Source organism: Palaemon carinicauda, chromosome 32 (genome assembly GCF_036898095.1).
Source record: "Palaemon carinicauda isolate YSFRI2023 chromosome 32, ASM3689809v2, whole genome shotgun sequence".
Lineage (NCBI taxonomy): Eukaryota > Metazoa > Arthropoda > Malacostraca > Decapoda > Palaemonidae > Palaemon > Palaemon carinicauda.
The window spans coordinates 22,772,665-22,790,957 of NC_090756.1; the positions used below are offsets into that span (position 1 = coordinate 22,772,665).

The window sequence follows — 18,293 nt, forward strand, 5'->3', positions numbered from 1 at the left end:
CTCCATATTGTCCTCCAATTCTGTACAGCTGCAATATCGTGGATGGTCCAAATACTTTTAGGCATAAGCTTGTGTTGGTCTTGGCAGATCTCGCTGCTTTCTGCACGATGGTGTCGAGAAGGTTGCTGTAATATTAATATAATATTTATGTACTTTGAAGATACATACTGTATACCAAGGCACTTCCCCCAATTTTGGGGGGTAGCCGACATCAACAAATGAAACAAAAACAAAAGGGGGACTTCTACTCTCTACGTTCCTCCAGCCTAACAAGGGACTCAACCGAGTTCAGCTGGTACTGCTAGGGTGCCACAGCCCACCCTCCCACATTATCCACCACAGATGAAGCTTCATAATGAAGGTAAATTCAAATAATTCTTGCAAACCTCACTAAAATCATCTCTAAGAATACAGTATACAAATGTGAAAAAAGATAACCTTCAAGTAATATATTAATTCTCAACACAAAATACATACTCTGATTATTCCTTGCAAATGGATGGCATCCAACACTATGAAACTATATAATAGACATTAAAATGTCAACCATTTCTTTAGACCTTAAGATTCTAAATGTGAAATCTGCAAAATAATATTAAGACACCAAATTTTCAAGAATTTAAAGTTCCAATAGGCATTTCACGTGGCAAGTAACCAAAACTTTGACCTGTCATCTATTTTTGCTCTAAGTCTCCAATGATTTAAAAAAAAGAATTATATAATGTTCATTCTGTTGATAAAAATTCTTAAATGTGGTTTTTATGAATACAGGACTGGGAAGTTTACAGTTAAAAGCAGAGCGAGAACAAAAAACCACAAACAAAATCTGGTTGTGTATGAAATCTGTCATTCAAACCTAGAATTTCTACATCTATGAAAACTGAAGCTAATTAATTGGATATAACAACCAAGAGATATTTTCTAACCTTCTAGCCTGAACCAAGTCTTGGGATGTGATGGAATTGTTCCTGAAACAATTAAGTCTTGGGTTATGATGGTATTGTTCCTGAAACAGGAGAGAGAAAGAGGTACAACATGTAATAGGACTACAGTACAGTATTCACAAAAAAACAATAAACCAAATAAAGTTCCACACTGCTAAAAAGCAAAAAGGGTAAAGAAGTGTTGAGGTCAACAACGCGTTCAGAACCTTCAACTCGAGAGGGTTTCATGGTAACCAAATTTAGGTTTCCACGTAGTATACAAACTTACAGGACAAGCAGACTGCATAACCTCTTCCAGCCCACTTTTTTTTATTTCATTTATGTATTTGGACCATATAACCAGGTGCTGGGACCAAGAAAGCCATCCAGTAAAAATAGGTTACTCGGGGAAACCCCCACCTGTTTTATTGAGTAAAAGTTAGATATTAAGATGGAAGAAAAGAAACTGGATCGTAATTTTCAGCTTGGGATTCAACGGGAAAAATAACTGGGTCAAACCACAAAATCTGGAAACTTGTACTCGCATATTTCAGAAGCTATTAATTTAATAATCCTAGCAAATACTATAAAATTTGGTGATAAAAGTAACTAAATAAAACATCTAATACACAAAAATTCTTATGATACACGAGGTTTTTTTCTGCCCTGAGAAATTCATAAAACTAAATTATCTCATCATGGGCAACGAAAGATGGATGTATGGAATTTGGTTAGCTTCAACTAGGGAGACCGTGATTTAGTCTTTCCTTTCTTCTTCCCCACCGTTATTAAGGAGTCTGTTGTGTGGTGTGCACTCTCCAATGTCTTCGATCAAAGGCATCCTCTTCCACAAAACTTCTTCTCTCCATATCATCCTTCACCTTATCTTGAATCTAATTCTCTACCTCCCTCTTCATCCTTCACCTTATCTTGCCATCTAATTCTCTACCTCCCTCTTCATCCTTCACCTTATCTTGCCATCTAATTCTCTACCTCCCTCTTCATCCTTCACCTTATCTTGCCATCTAATTCTCTACCTCCCTCTTCATCCTTCACCTTATCTTGCCATCTAATTCTCTACCTCCCTCTTCATCCTTCACCTTATCTTGCCATCTAATTCTCTACCTCCCTCTTCATCCTTCACCTTATCTTGCCATCTAATTCTCTACCTCCCTCTTCATCCTTCACCTTATCTTGCAATCTAATTCTCTACCTCCCTCTTCCTCCTCCACCTTATCTCGCCATCTAAATCTCTACCTCCCTCTTGATCCCATACAGGTTCCTCCTAAGGCCCCCTTACTCCCTACCCACCATCCATCCTTAACATGTGCCCACACCATCTCAGTTGTGACACTTTTATCTCTGTAATCTTCACTATACCTTCCATCTTAAATCATCGTTTTCCAATCTTTCAAACACATACACTGCCAAATTCCACCTTAGCATTCTCATCTCTGTTCTCTCAAGTTTTGCTTCCTCTTTTAGTTTTAAATCCCAAGTTTCTTATTCATACATTAACACTGTTCTTATTACTGTGCTATGGATCTTGACTTTTACCTTGATTACCATTTTCTTATCACATACCACTCATGCTACCTCCCACCCCTTTCCCCATGCTGCTTTTATCCTATTCTCAACTTCAGGATGTGAGACCATATTTTAATACCAAGGTGCAACTGGGAGAAATATCTCCACAATTGCACTATAGTCCATTTCTTGTATCGAGGCAGATTTGCACCGACTCGCAGCGGTGCCCTTTTTAGCTCAGAAAAGTTTCCTGAACGCTGATTGGTTAGAATTATCTCGTCCAACCAATCAGCAATCAGGGAACTTTTCCGAGCAAAAAGGGCACCGCTGCGAATCGGTGCAAAAATGCATCGCTAAAAGAAATGGACTATAGGAAAATGAAATTGAAGTGGGACAGAGGTACAGTAGAGACAAATTTTGGTGTGGCTAGGAGCCAAAGAGATATAGCAAAGACCCTTTAATAATTCCTAAATAGTATTGACAGCACTCCATTCTTCAGAGATTATGGGAAGTACTTTCATGGATAAATGTTATTGTTACTGTACTAAGAAAATTTTCTTCTTGTTTCAAATTAAGCTGGGTGCATGCTTGCTCTTTGCAGACCACATCTGGGGAAGGTCTCAATATGAAGAAATAACATACTGTACTTCATAGGTTGGGATTAATCCAGTTTTACAGTCATTTTCTCTAACTAAAACATTAAAATCATTGTTACAAGACTTCAAGGTGAAGTGCAATTTTTATCATTTCTATAATACATTTTTCTGAATATTATCTTTATGTCAAGTATGTAGTACTGAAACATGCCATTCAATAAATACCAAAGTTATTATTAGTTTGATTATGAATAACATGTCTGGATGGAAAGCAATACATTACTGTATATTACAGTAGAGTATTTGACTTTTTGAGACCCTGAATTCAACTTCTGTAGTCGCAAGGTCAAGCGACCTCCACATACTTCTACAGTAGCAAAGACAACCCTGAAAGTGCGTAAATCTCAAAATTTCTAAGGACGTTTAAAGGTTAGAATTTTACTTACCCTCTTAATACTGTAGTGCATGAATTAAAATGTAGGGGAAAATACTTCAAATTTTGAAATCCACATTCTGTACTACAACTGGACTTGATATCCTTGGGAAATCATTGGATGCCCAAACCCTTTTGTTGAGATGGAGTCTTCATTCTAGAAAATGGCTAGATGGCAGTGGTGGAGTGTCTCTGCTTTCTGGAAAATAAACAATGCATTTAACTACAGCTCAATTATCTGTACTTGCAATATATTTTGGATAGGCTAACCAAACAATATGAAAATAACCAAACAATACAAATAAAAATAAAAAAAAACAATCCAATGCAGTATAAGACATCTCACTAAGCAATAGTCTTCCCCTAATGTTGCAAAAAGTAGCCATTCCTTTGAAAAATAACATTATACAAAAATGCAAAACAAAACACTACACGAGTGAATATCAACGGGAGAATTTGTTCAGCTTGGATCTATGAATCTGAGCCATATAGCCTAGTGTTGAGGGGAGGGGGGAGGGGGGAGGGGGGAGGGGGGAGGAGGTCATTCAGTGCCAATGTACAACTGATGAACACCTTTTGGTTGCACATAACATGTTAGACAGCAAGATGAAAGCTGAAATGTACCAGGCAGTTTTGGATTGTATTTACAAATTTATGAAAAAATTCCTTGAATGTATTATGAATTAGAAGTTGAATGTGATTGGAGTCTAAAAAGAAATGAAGCGAATTATATTAGAAGTTAAAAAGTACTGTCAACTAGGAAAAGAATGGACACGGTAAAGATCTTCAAGTAATGCCTACAGTGCACCACAGGAAATACAGTGATAGCAGTATTTTTGGGACTGGTGAAATGGACACTAATGTTAATGTCAATCCCTGGATACAATTGCTACTCTTTACCCATTTTTCAAGCAATTCCTGTATCAGTACCTATTTACCTTATCAGAATTCATCTGGCTTAAAAATATGGCGCCTGTTTGTTTACGTCTCGAGTACCAAAAGTAGCCACGAACGAGATTAGCTGTGGAACGGCTCCTCAGCTATTCTCCGCCCCTACACATCGAAGTGTTAACTCTATGTAGGGTGTAGATTGCTATGTGGCGCGTTAATACATGCGTCCCCTGTTGATATACGATGTCTTAAAAGGAAACCTTTAGGATACTCGCTCCAGAAGTTAGAATTCTGTGATAACCTGTGGTTAAATTCTCTGGGAATATTTAGTAGTTATATACCCAAGGAAGCTACCAAAAAGGAACCTTCCATCAGGACGCCATGGCTATCTCACCCAAAAATAGATTTTTCGCTTCGCTCAAAATCCGTTTATTATACCTGGCTGCTGTCTAAAAAAAATTGAAAAAAATACTATACATTAACTATTTTGCTACTAGTTTCATCATCCGTTCACATAACGGACCAGCTAATTTAGCATAATTATTAAGTATCACGTGGGCCTGAGGGTTCAGGGGTTCAGCACCACAAAAAAAACCTTTAATATTTCTTTTTTAAACTCAAACAGTGATTCTTTATACACTTTATATAAAAACCTTTGGTACATTACTTTTTCAAATATTACTAGTTATTCTAACCCACTTTTTAGGAGGTTTATAAGACCTCTATCAGATAATTGCAGCCTCAATCTCTGCCAAGGATTAGCCTTCCACAGGTTAAATTTCTGGTCATCTTTATTTATGTGATCAGTTTAATACTACACAGAAAGTTAATACCACCAATTTTAAGGAAATATCACTTAGTGCCTCCTGACATGGCTCTCTACCACAAAATGACGACCACTTATTCTTGTTTAAGAAAGATGTGCACAGAATTATCCAAAAAGGTTTTGTAACCTATCACCTCTCATTTGGAGACTTGCCAAGGTCTCACCACATAGGTAACAGTCTGGGTTCCAACATGGGAGTATAAAATTCACCAACATTAATTTTGTCACATTCCCCAGTAATCTAGCTGAACCTTGAACATTTTGCAACACTTGGTATTGTCAGCTTATACTATGCAGAGCAAAATTTTTTTTAAAAATTAGCACGGCTTCTAAATAAGGTTTCCTCGCCACACTGAGTTATAACAAATGCACTCCCATTAAGACATCTTATCTGCTAATTTAGCCAAATCTTTGGAAGAGATAATCTAAGGCACTTGATGTAGCAGTACACAATGACAGAACATTTTAGGAAGGTGAATACTATGTAGGGTATCATACACTACAAACTTTTGCGACAAGATATGTGGAAGACTTTTCGTGCAAATTTCCTCAAGTTTCAAATCTTAATCTTACCAGCTATTCTAGCCTATTTCTAGACGAAAATTTTGGGCAGTGGTAAGTTACACAGGGACGTGTACAAGAATTTTCTGCAATCATTTAAAACCTTTCAGAACTCACAACCCAATATACTTTTGATCATTTACATGGGATGTCTTCTTACCACAGGTTAGGGCAGAAACCATGTTTGCAAAAGGAAGTACACATTTAAACAGTTTTATTTGTAACCTTAAGATTACCACATTAAATTCTAACGAAGACCCTCTTAATTTGGGATGATTCTAGTCATTTCTGACAGTGATCTTATTATAAAGGAAAAGATGTTTCCATAACTTCTGCCCTTAACTTTATAATCCCACTCACTTATCTAGCATTAATTTGAACAATTTGACAACACATATTTAGATCAACTTCATCTACATTTAAGATGGGGTCAATTCAACTTTTGTATAGGTCTGCTATTACAGGTATTTACTGCAATAATTATACAGAGAAGGTATTGTAAGGGGATTACTAACATCAGTGCACCTCATGCAATGCACTTTATACATTATATAATGGGGTCTGCAGCATTCCTTAGCTCCTAGCTGCACATAACATCCTTCTACTCTACTCCAGCAGAAGTTTGGCAAGTAACCTTGACCGTTCTTACAGGAGGAGGCTTGCAAGGTTAAGATGGAATACCTGCTTGGTGACACGCAGCAAGTACAGTAAGAGGCACAGGTCCTGGCCTCACAAAGCGCAGTGCATTTTGTCGTTTCCTATAGACATGATGGCAAGGGGAAGGGACTGTAAAACAGACTCCGTACCCTACCAAAGTCTTGCTATGAAAAGCAATGCTACGAAGAGCTAGAACAAGACATGGCCGAATCCAGCACTTGTTTCTCAACTCCCTGTGGGGGACGATCATTCGGGTGAGGGCCTCGCTCGCATATGAGAAAGGTGCTCTACACCAGATATAGAACCTCGACGTTTTATATGGTGCGGGCCCTCAGTACGTCGAGCAAGGACAGTCTGAGGTCACGCAACATCATTCACAAGCTGGGAAGACTGACCAAAGTCAGCTGAATTCACCTAAAAAGATACCCTGATTGAATGCCCTGAGGGGTACGAGTCTGTAACTGTTCTTGTTTGTATGCTGAAACTGCACGAACGTAGGATGGAAGCGCAGAAGCGGAGATAGCTGCAGTTAGGGGCTTGAAGCTCTAGCGGGTCATCTACCACAGTGTCTTGCGGAAAAAGACCATAGTCAATGCCTGGGGAAGCAAGTGTGTGCTCCTGCTGTAACTCTAGTTGTAGAACCTACAAAAAGCCATTCTTTAGAGGGTGATCCCCAAGGCTGTCAGGAAATGTAGACTACTCTCCTAAAGCCAAGGGCGGCACAGCTTGCCTAGGGGAATCGACATAGTGCTCTGAACCTAATTATTGTCCTTTGGTCAAAAAGCCACCACTCTTACACGATCGCCCTCTGGAGGAGACCGACCGAGCAAAGTCAATGGGGTTTGTATGAGATACCGGAATAAGAAGTTGGGACTTCTTTGCCTTCGAGAAGACCTCGAAGAAGTAGAATCCCTTGGACTTCTTCCGTCGTCTACCGAACCGCACCCACTGGGGGGGATGGCCACTCCTGACATTCGTTACAAGGAGACTTCTGCGACAAAGAATGGCCTCTGCATGCAGGACAAAGGACAATAGCGACCTTCCATGCCAGGACAAATTCGGATCTTAGGGATCTTCATAAACCATATGCACTCATGCAACAGGAAAAGAAACTGCCAGTTTGTTTTGAATATAAGGGTTAATGGCAGAGAGAGAGATGGCACATCTGGGCTCTACCGAGCCAAAATAAATGGGGACGTTATACCACTGGTGTGTGTGAGCAGGGTGGCTGGTCTAACACTCCGCAAACTAGTGGCCGGCAGTTATACCTTGCTAAAAGTTTGGCTGCTATTTCACGTTTTCGCCGAAGTCTGTATCCATGGTAAAGAGCGAATGGGTTTGTATTGGGTGTTGGAACAAATTATGATTTAGTGTCACTTTGCCAAGAGTGAAGCCAGTTGGGAAGGAAACACTGTCTCAGGGTAGGCTAAGGATACAACAGTCTAAGGTGAGGAGAGGATAAGGCTCCCAAGTGAGGTTAGGCAAGAAACCTTGGGTTATTTGATGTTCTTGTGCTTGTTTCCTTTTCAAAATGACTTTTTCATGTGTCAAATTTTGAAATTTACACCCAGTCCATCCCATCCAAGAACAGATGCTCCTCTATACATCTCTAACTCCTCCTAAACCTATCCTTCTAAAACTTTGACAAAACTCACTAGGTATAGTTGGACACATGAATTCCTCCGTACACCTCACTCTGAAAAAGTGCACCCAGCCACACCTTTACTGTATGGCATGTTCCTGTGTTTAGCCCCCACCCACAACCTCTGCCACCTCTTCTTACAATATCCGTTTGGTTACTTGCCACAAAGTATGGATGTGACAGGGTACACTTCTATGGAGCGAGACAAGATATAATAGGGTATATCTTGTTCACTATTTGCAATGAAAATAAGGTCATTTTCGAAGAAAATTGATAGAGCTCTTCTATACAAAACCCCATTTCTTTATTGGTACCATCATGCTTTTTCCGTCTTTTTCTATAAGAATACCGCAAATTGTGCCTGAACTCCTGTGTGCAATTGTACATAAGCTAGGCCTATTAATACTCAAGCTCCAGTCAGTGATCAAGATAAAAACCTTTCGAGTCCTAATATAAAAAAAACCTGATACGATTTAAACTTAAAATTTGGTAATTTTGTATTGTATTACAGGGTGAGATTTCGAACAGAATATATATGTTTTCCTATAGTAAATAACGCGATTTAACCGAATTTGATGATCATTTCAATCGGAAACAAACAGATCAACCACTTCGGCTAACTTTAAGTTGCACGCTGTCATTTCTCTTACAAATGTACTGCGAACGATAACATTAGCAACGTTACCAATAATATACAGTGTTACCAATAATATACAGTGTTACCAACGTTGACGTATGGTACACAGAGTTACCAACGGCACGCTGACATTACTAACGATAGTAATGATAGATATTTCCATACGTATTTTAAATAATTTCTCCATATAAGTTTTACTCTATACAGTATATAAAAAGTACAAAAAGGGCACAGAACCTAACAAACCCACCTAACCTAGCCTAGTAGTATGACAGGTCACAAAATAACATTTGATCTACATCGGACGTTGGCAATACTGGTTACAGTATTTTTTCATAACGCAATCTTTGCAACGGCGCCTCAAAAGTTTATCCAGATATGCTGTTTTGTATTTTCCTCCGGTTATAATTTCAAGAAGGTAATGCATAGAGAAGAAAAGGCTTGTTTTATGTTTATATATCGATTCCCCAGTATGTTTTCCCCACCCAAAACCCCGAGTTCCCACTGGGGGTCCCCCATTATCGCAGGATATAGATGTATAAATTTTTCTGAAACTATTCATTTGCGACGGGAACGAGTGTCATTTTTTCTATAAGAGAAAGTAGTTGTTTCCCTAGGTTACATTGCCCTGTAATACACTACAATGAAACCTAAAATTCCTTCCTAATCTCCTTGCATTGATTTAAATTTCATACGACACAAATATAATGCTTGTTCAATTATATTTTAAGTTATTATTCAGAATAAATTCACATTCATTCAGGACTTGAAATTCGACCCCCAACCCGGTAGGTAATTAGGCAAGACCAAGGTTTCTAGGTTAGGTTAGTTGTTCTATGCAAAGGAGGCCCTCTCCGTCGTCATACAATGGTCCCACCCGGCTTATTAACGGATTTTGAGCGAAGCGAAAAATCTATTTTTGGGTGAGATAGCCATGGCGTCCTGATGGAAGGTTCCTTTTTGGTAGCTTCCTTGGGTATATAACTACTAAATATTCCCAGAGAATTTAACCACAGGTTATCACAGAATTCTAACTTCTGGAGCAAGTATCCTAAAGGTTTCCCTTTAAGACATCGTATATCAACAGGGGACGCATGTATTAACGCGCCACATAGCTATCTACACCCCTAACAGAGTTAACACTTCGATGTGTAGGGGCGGAGAATAGCTGAGGAGCCGTTCCACAGCTAATCTCGTTCGTGGCTACTTTTGGTACTCAAGACGTAAACAAATGGGCGCCGTTGCTAAATGACGTCACGTCCGTCCTCATCCTGAAGCCAGTTGCTTGCCGATCACCATGATGCAGCAGAGCAGGGTGGGACCTGAAAAACTGGACGAAGTAGCAGGGAGGGTCCATCAGGACGCCACGGCTATCTCACCCAAAAATAGATTTTTCGCTTCGCTCAAAATCCGTTTTTTGGGCTCAAGCCATGGCGTCCTGATGGAAGAATACCAGAGAATCAATGTATCGTGGTAGATTTTCCCCTTTTAGTGTAAGTGCCGAGGGCTTTGAACAGGTTAGCATAGTAATTTTAATAGAAGAACTGTAGGGAAGAGAACTTCCTGCCCCCTTAGCAGGGAAGTCCCCACGGGCCATGCCGAAGATCAAAGTGGTCATCGAAGGGCTACTCACCTTGCTGGGAGAACCTGAGGAACTTGGAGACAAGACTGAATGGTTGGCATTCATATAGGAACATTCTCAAGGGCAGACGAGTGGTGGTTAGGCACTGTATGTTAATGGAGAATTGTCTGGTCTCTAAGATATGAAGTAAGTATTCGAGTAGGAATATTACATTGCACAGGTGAGTATATAATAAGGGTTGAAACCTTAGTAATCTTCATCAACCATAGAGGAAAGGGATAATAAAACTATGACAGACGTGTATTTCATAGTATAAGTAGGAGCAGATTGAGACGCACAAGTAATAAAATAGAAATTTTATTTCACAATTGCAGAATATATTAATGGAATGCAATAAATATGTAAAAGTAATTTACAACAAATTATAATGTACATAGTAATGAAAGACGTGCTCTTGAATCTGAAAGAGAATTTCAAAATTATTAGTAGGCACTCGTTCCAGAGGAACGTCAGTCTTTAAAATTAAAACACATCATGCGCTAGGCATGCGGCACTCTTGTGACGACTATGAAATTTCACCTGGGATAAGAACAGTATATGAAAAACACTAAGTGTTTTGAAATCACTACGTATCACTCGAGGGTCAACATAGGCACCCGTAGAGTTAGAGTCCCAAGTAACTCACTGTTCTATGCTGAGTTAGGTGCAGGTTTCATCACACTACCTGCGGCTACCACAAAATGTTTGACTTCGTGCACATGTTTCGCATAATGTTTGAAGAAAAACCGCGAAGATTTCCAGCCTGTGAAACTCTTAAGGCTTTCGAAATCCATACTCTGAAAGAAATTCAGAGACGATGCAACTTTTCTAGGATCGTGACCGGCAGGTGTACTGTCAGGATCCGCTCTGCGAATGAAGTAGGTGATTTTCGCTCTTAGTTGTTTCAGTGACAGGTCGCTACCCGATGTTTCTCCTTTGAAGAGTTGGCCTCCACCAAAGTCCGAAGTTCTGCGAAGATAGACCTTGAGGCTCTCTACTGGACATAGAGAGGTATCTTCTTTCAGAGGGCATATTCTCCAAGGGCCTCATCTTTTGGTGGGTAATTCGTTTTTTGCGAGAAACGTCGGATCCGGGAAGAGGGTAAGGTCTCCTGAGTCAGTAAACAGGATATGACCCTCTTCCCTTGATAATGCCACTATTTCGCTGACTCGGGCTCCTGAGGCAAGAGCAAAAAGAAATATAACTTTTTGAGTCAGATCCTTGAGAGGGCATGAATCATTGTCTAAGTTGGAGGCAAAATGGAGCACCTTGTCCAGAGACCAGGAGATCGGTTTTGGTGGGGGTGCTGGGCGTAGACGAGCGTATGCTTTCGGCAGTTTATTGAAGATGTCGTTGGACAGATCAATCTGGAAGGCATACATCAGTGGTCTAGTCAAGGCCGATTTGCAAGTAGAAATCGTGTTGGCTGCCAAGCCCTGTCCATGAAGGTGAATAAAGAAGGACATGCAAAAATCAATGGTGATTTCCGTAGGATTTTTTGCCTTGACGAATGAGACCCATTTTCTCCAGGATGATTCGTATTGCCGTCTTGTGGATTCGGTCTTGTATTCCTCGAGGAAGTCTAGACTTTTCTTCGAGATCCCAAACCTTTTCTTCGCGGCTAGGGAGAGAAAATCATGAGATGAAGGTCCTTGATTTTCGATGATGAAGCGAAGACAGTCGACTTCTGTACTTGCTGGGAGAGAACTGGGCCTGGGAGAGGGATCAGCATGGGCTGCAACTCCAGGACCAGGGGGTACCAATTGCTCCGGGGCCACTTGGGAGCCACTAGGGCCGCTGTCCCTTTGAAGGTTCTCAGCTTGGAGAGGACTTTCAGCAGAAGGTTGGTGGGAGGCAACAGGTAGATCTTGGACCATCTGTTCCAGTCCAGGGACATGGCGTCCACTGACTCTGCCTTGGGGTCCTCGTACGGGGCCACATATCGAGGAAGCTGATTGTTGTCGCTCGTTGCGAAGAGATCGATCTGAAGTTCTGGGACTTGGTGAGAGATGAAGGAGAATGATCTTGCGTCTAGAGACCATTCCGACTATCGGGCTTGTCCGGGATAGAGCGTCCGCTGTCACGTTGCGGAATCCTTGTAGGTGAACTGCAGACAGGTGCCACTTCTTCTCTGCCAGACGGAAGATTGTCAGAAGCACCTGATTTATCTGGGGCGATCTTGAGCCTTGGCGATTGAGACATCGAACTACCACCGAGTTGTCTAGGGTTAGACGAATATGGATCGAGGGAGGCGGGGAGAGTTTCTTCAGTGTTAGAAGGACCGCCCTGGCCTCCAAGATGTTGATGTGAAACGTCTTGAATAGGGAAGACCATGTGCCTTGAGCATGTTTTTGGTGGGAGTGACCTCCCCAACCCTCCAGCGAAGCGTCCGTGTGGATGTTGAGTGATGGAGGTGGGTGTTGAAGAGGGATGGACCTTTTCAGGGCCGTTGCTTCCGACCACAGCTTGAGGAGAAGCCGAAGTCAGTTTGGGAGCCGTCTCTTGAGGTCTCTTCGAGCGATGGATGCAGAACGTCTCCAGACTCCCGCGGCATCCTTTAGCTGTGCCCGAAGCACTGGGTTTGTCACTGAGGCGAACTGTAGAGAGCCTAGAACTCGTTCCTGCTGACGTCTTGAGATCCGTTTGGATTTCAGCAGTCGCTTGACAGACCCTGCTATTTCCTTCCTTTTCTTCTGGGGAATGGAAAGGCGGTGTGACTGAAGGTTCCACTGGATTCCTAACCATTGGAACTTCTGAGCTGGAGAGGCGAGATTTCTTCGCGTTTATCTTGAATCCCAGGTGTTCTAGGAACTGGGTGACTTTGCTGCAGGATCTTAAACAATCCTCGGGCGATGGAGCCCAGACTAGCCAGTCGTCGAGGTAGGCCATCACCTAAACGTCTTGGAGGCGGAGCTGTTGTACTATGGCGTCCGCCAGCTTTGTGAAGATCCGAGGGGCCACGTTGAGGCCGAAGGGCATGGCCCTGAAGGCGTAGCTTTTCCTTTGGAGTCGAAATCCTAGGTAGGAGGAAGCGTGGTGGCTCATTAGAACGTGCCAGTAGGCATCCGCCAGGTCTATGGAGACCGTGTAAGAACCTCGAGGCAGAAGGGTCCTTATCTGTTGAAGAGTCAGCATCTTGAACTTGTTGTTCGCTATGAACTTGTTGAGGGGGGATAAGTCGAGAATGACTCTGAGCTTGTCGGAGTCCTTCTTGGGGACGCAAAACAGTCTCCCTTGGAACCTGGTTGACTTTACCCTCCTTATCACCTTCTTGTTCAAGAGATCTAGGACATATTCTTCCAGAAGGCGGGTTGATTGTTGGAAGAATTGCTGGAAGGTTGGGGGTGGTTGAGTCCAACTCCAGCCTAGACCCTTCTTGACGATGCTGTGTGCCCAGGAATCGAAGGTCCAACGATCCTGGAATTGGCGGAGTCTTCCTCCCACCGGAAGCACTTCATTGCTTCTGGTGTCCCGAGGGTTTACTGCTTTGAGCAGGTAAAGCCCCTACTTTTAAAAGCGTTGGCCAACATAGCCTGGGCCTTCGGGAGATCGAACACTATCACCTCCTTAGGTTCGGTCTCTTCTTTAGAGGCAGGTTCGGATCGAAGCCGGACGTAACAGTCCGGATAAGCCTCAAAACTCGGGAAGAACTCCACTTCTTCCAGGGCAACCGAGCCGACCTTCTCGCTGATGAAGATCCTGCCCGTTCCGATGGGCATATGCTCGGCATACCTCCAGGGGTTGGCGTGCGAGCATGCCGGGAGGTCCTTAACCGAAATCCTTTTCGGCTCCTTGGAACTTCCCATGGACCTGATGTACTCGTGTGTCACTTGGAGTTTCTTGTCCATAAGCGCTTCAAGCATACGGAACATCTCCTGGGCGGTTGGGATGGGATCCGGGGTGGCGGAGGTAGACGGGAGAGATACTTCCGTCGGTGTAGGAATTGGGGCGGTGGTGGAAGGCGGAGCGACCTCCTGCTCCGACTCGGTGTATTCCACCTGGTCCTCTTCATAGTCCAACTCTTGGGCCATGAGGTTCCTCTCCGTTGTCTCCGAAATCTCCGACATGCGCTCCGCGTTGTCGGTATCCAGGTGACACTCGTGCATGGACTGGGCCATGACAACATCGAGTTCCACCGTGATCTGGACGGTGGGGATCTGATCCTTGGGGACCACAGAGTCTGGGGATGCCTTTGGGAACAGTAAGGCCCTCAAGTCTTCAGTGGCAAGGTACGGTCCAGTGGCGTTCTTCTGGAAGCCACGCACCCATCTGCGTAGCTTCTCTCGAGAAGCGTCCCTAACCTCCGCTGAAGGAGGGTTATTGAACGCGTCGAACAGGCGTTCCTGGCAGACCGTACAGTTCTGCGGGTCCCAGAACTTCAGATCTCCTTTCTTGTTGGCATAAGGGGCGTGGTTCCTACACGCCGTGTGCCCATAAAAGTGCGGGCGCTTCACTGCACAGAAGCCGTGGTCGCACTTCAGTTGCTCCTCCTGTAAGAGAAAGAGAACATGAGTATGGGGGAGTCATAAGGATGACTTCTATTCTAAAGTTGAATATTAATTGATTAATCTTTAACTTAATATTAAGTGCGATGATCAGAGAATGGGCGGAAAAGAAGGAGATAGATACATACTCCGTGTAACCCGCCCAGCTGGTTACCGTGACCTTATCCATAGACAATTTGTTGTGACCGAAGGCACAGGACAGAATTCGACATGGAATGTCCGGAAGGCAGTGGGAATTCTATTGGGAATTGTCAAGGATATAAAACTAGGACTGAGGCTACTCAGACCCTAGAACTGGGAACGTAGAAGATCCCATAGGGTAACGGTTTCCGGCAACCAGCCGTGCTAAGATACACACAGCATGCTGGAAATCTGTGATATGCAAGAAGACAGTATGGTTACTAATAGAACGGTAAGATAATACCTATCCATTTGCGTAATCAAACCATCTGGTTGCGATGTAGGGCTATCAACATGAGATGATAGCTAGTAGAAGGGGTGCAAGTCGCCTTGATGCCTCCGGAAGGCTAAGGCAGACCGACGGCACGCCGGAGGCCGCTCCAGCAGAGTTTCTGGCATTAGGGAAGACAAATATAAAAGTCACGGGGTAATACTAGGGTGGCGGCCGCCGGCACAGCGGCGGGGAGCGGCGCCTACGGCAGCCGAAGGTTGCCGGCTTGGTGACAGGAACAAGGATGGTTATAGCAGAACCGGACTGCCGGCAGTGGATGCCGGCACTTCAGGGGCCGGGCCGGTGGACGGACGACCGAAGCTATGAGGTAAGAGGGAAGGCCATCGGCTGGAAGCCGGTGGGAGGCGGCAGTCCCCCGGCACACGGAGGACTGGCGGCCCAGAGGGCAAGGGATAAGTCACCAAGGTAGGAGGTGGGTATCACCGACAGGGGAGGCGGCAAGGGACCGGCACCGGGATAGTGAAAGAGACAGAGGGAGGGATGTAGGGGCATGGCTACGGACCCCAAGACATCCCATCTGAGTGGGTGTACCCATGATAGAAGCTAGCCCTATCAACCAGAAGCAGGGGCCGCAGAGGACCGGGAGCCAAGGTAGCCCAAGGGAGGGCTAGGGAACACCCAAGAGGGGGGGAGAAACCCTGCAGACAGAACGCATCCAGTGGCTAACCCCATAGGACACTATGAAGGGTATATGTACCAGAGCGGACTGCACACAGGAGCTCAAGGTAGCCCTATCACTCCACCCTAAGGAGGAGTTGTAGGACAGGGGACAGATGGGTATAGACTAACCTAAGTATAGGCTAGGCCATACAAGAGATAGGTGGGGAGGGGAGAAGAGAAGGGTCTCCTGTGGAGGAGGCTCTGTACCAAAGCGGCCACCAAGGAAGGGAGGACACTTCCTAGCCTAAGGTAAGGCAGCCTGTCTGAAAACGGTGCATGGGTATCGTTTCAGCAAGGTACAGAGCTAACTCCCCCAAAACCTAACCTAGAGCAGGGATGTTACACCCTTTACTAGGAAGGATGGAAGACGTATCGCTATTGCAGGAAAGGTCGGAGACCTAGCCCCAGCAATAGAGGACGGACTAGCCGTTCCTCATTCTCGGACGCAACCCTAAGGGGGGATCATTCCCTTAGGGGGGACAGAGAAGCGATATATACTCTGATAAGAGCTTGATCCCGTTACGTGGTAGGGGGAGCAAGGCTACACAGAGGGGATGCCCTAAGGCAGGGGATGAAGGAAGCATATAGGGGTCCTACTTGTAGGTTAGGTTAGAAAGGCACACTATCTAACCTGTCCCTTATATGGTCCCTAAAGTCGAAAACATTTGCATCACAGTCAATAGTATTGTAAAATAATGCCACTATCTTCATAATTAAACCTAGGATCACTGAAATATATCATGCATGAACACTGATGTTAGGCGCTCTGGCCTAGGGGCTAGACTAGCAAACTGGTATGGGGTCAAATGATGACCGATAACAAGGCGTCAAAACACGATATATAAAGTTCCTAGCTATGAAGACTAAATAACTAATAGTATCGATTAGTTAATGAGGCCGGAAAACGCTGTTGAGGCTATCTAAATAAGGCATGCAAAACAACAGCGACGCCATAAAATGGCGGGTCCGGTCTAGGCACAGCTCTGCCACAAAACATCAAATATCTCGAAAAGTAAAAGTTACTTTACGGTCAGAGCTTATTTAAACAATACTGGAACCTTGTACTCAACTTTCCAGAAGGCGAGGCCGAGGGTAGAGACATGGCTAAGATGCAAGTCGATAAAGTACGCAGAGGGAAAAGTCCGACTAGTAAGGCAAGCTACTAAACGAAGGATGAGGACGGACGTGACATCATTTAGCAATGGCGCCCGTTTGTCTACGTCTCGAGTACCAAAAGTAGCCACGAACGAGATTAGCTGTGGAACGGCTCCCCAGCTATTCTCCGCCCCTACACACCGAAGTGTTAACTCTGTTTGGGGTGTAGATAGCTATGTGGCCCGTTAATACATGCGTCCCCTGTTGATATACGATGTCTTAAAGGGAAACCTTTAGGATACTCACTCCAGAAGTTAGAATCCTGTGATAACCTGTGGTTAAATTCTCTGGGAATATCTTAGTAGTTATTTACCCAAGGAAGCTACCAAAAAGGAACCTTCCATCTGGACGCTATGGCTTGAGCCCAAAAAACACCTTTAGAGCTTTAAAATTTAGGCCTATGTACCTTATTAATATTAAAAATTCAAATTTCTAATTCTCTTGAACACAACATAATTATACACCATCTTAATTATCACGAACTACAAGGTGGGACGGCTCCTATAGAACAGACACGTGCCTGCAGTGTGTGTGTGTGTGTGTGTAGATTGCCTGTAGCCTACACCATCTATATATCATTATAAAAATCAAATAAACACACTTAATTTCATAAGGATCCTTACCTTAAATGAAACATTATACCCTTGAACGATATTTCACTTATAATAACACTTTTACGTAGTTCGACGAAGGATATTTGCTTGATTGATCATCTTCAAAGGTAGACAACGAAACGATAATTTCGATAAAGTGAACTGAGGAACAGTGTTGCCAGATGGGTTAGTCTAAAAATCCCCAAAACTCATGATAAAAAATCCCAAAAACAACCTAAAAATCCCCATTTACAAAAAATATATTTCCTTCTGATTATGTAGGCTTTACTAATATAGAAATTACTATAGAGGTTTACTCATATTCGGTTCCTCTTCATAGAAATTTGTCCAGAATATCCTCATCCTTCACACAAATTCCCTAAATCTAGGAATAAATTCCCATATTTGGCAACACTGCTGAGGAAAAAACAAAAGAATGTTCATGGAAAGTGGCATTTCTAGCAGGATAGCCAATCCTAAAATCTTGAACAGATGATATTAGTTTGAAAATAAATATGAATAAAGCATATGCGGATAAATATGAAGTAAAGCATAAATAAAGTTAAAATGTATAATTCTATTTTCACTAAGTCA

General features: G+C 43.2%; 1 long non-coding RNA gene across 2 annotated transcripts; it reads right to left on the reverse strand.

Annotated features, from left to right (window-relative positions):
- Positions 1 to 5: 5 nt before the first annotated feature.
- LOC137625734 (uncharacterized) lies at positions 6 to 17,846 on the reverse strand. Of its 2 annotated transcripts, XR_011040890.1 has the most exons (4): positions 17,730 to 17,846; positions 3,493 to 3,678; positions 927 to 1,006; positions 6 to 125 (listed from the first exon to the last, which is right to left on the reverse strand). It is a non-coding gene; the product is annotated as an uncharacterized lncRNA (long non-coding RNA). The 2 variants fall into 2 exon arrangements; XR_011040889.1 differs by lacking the exon at positions 927 to 1,006.
- Positions 17,847 to 18,293: the final 447 nt, after the last annotated feature.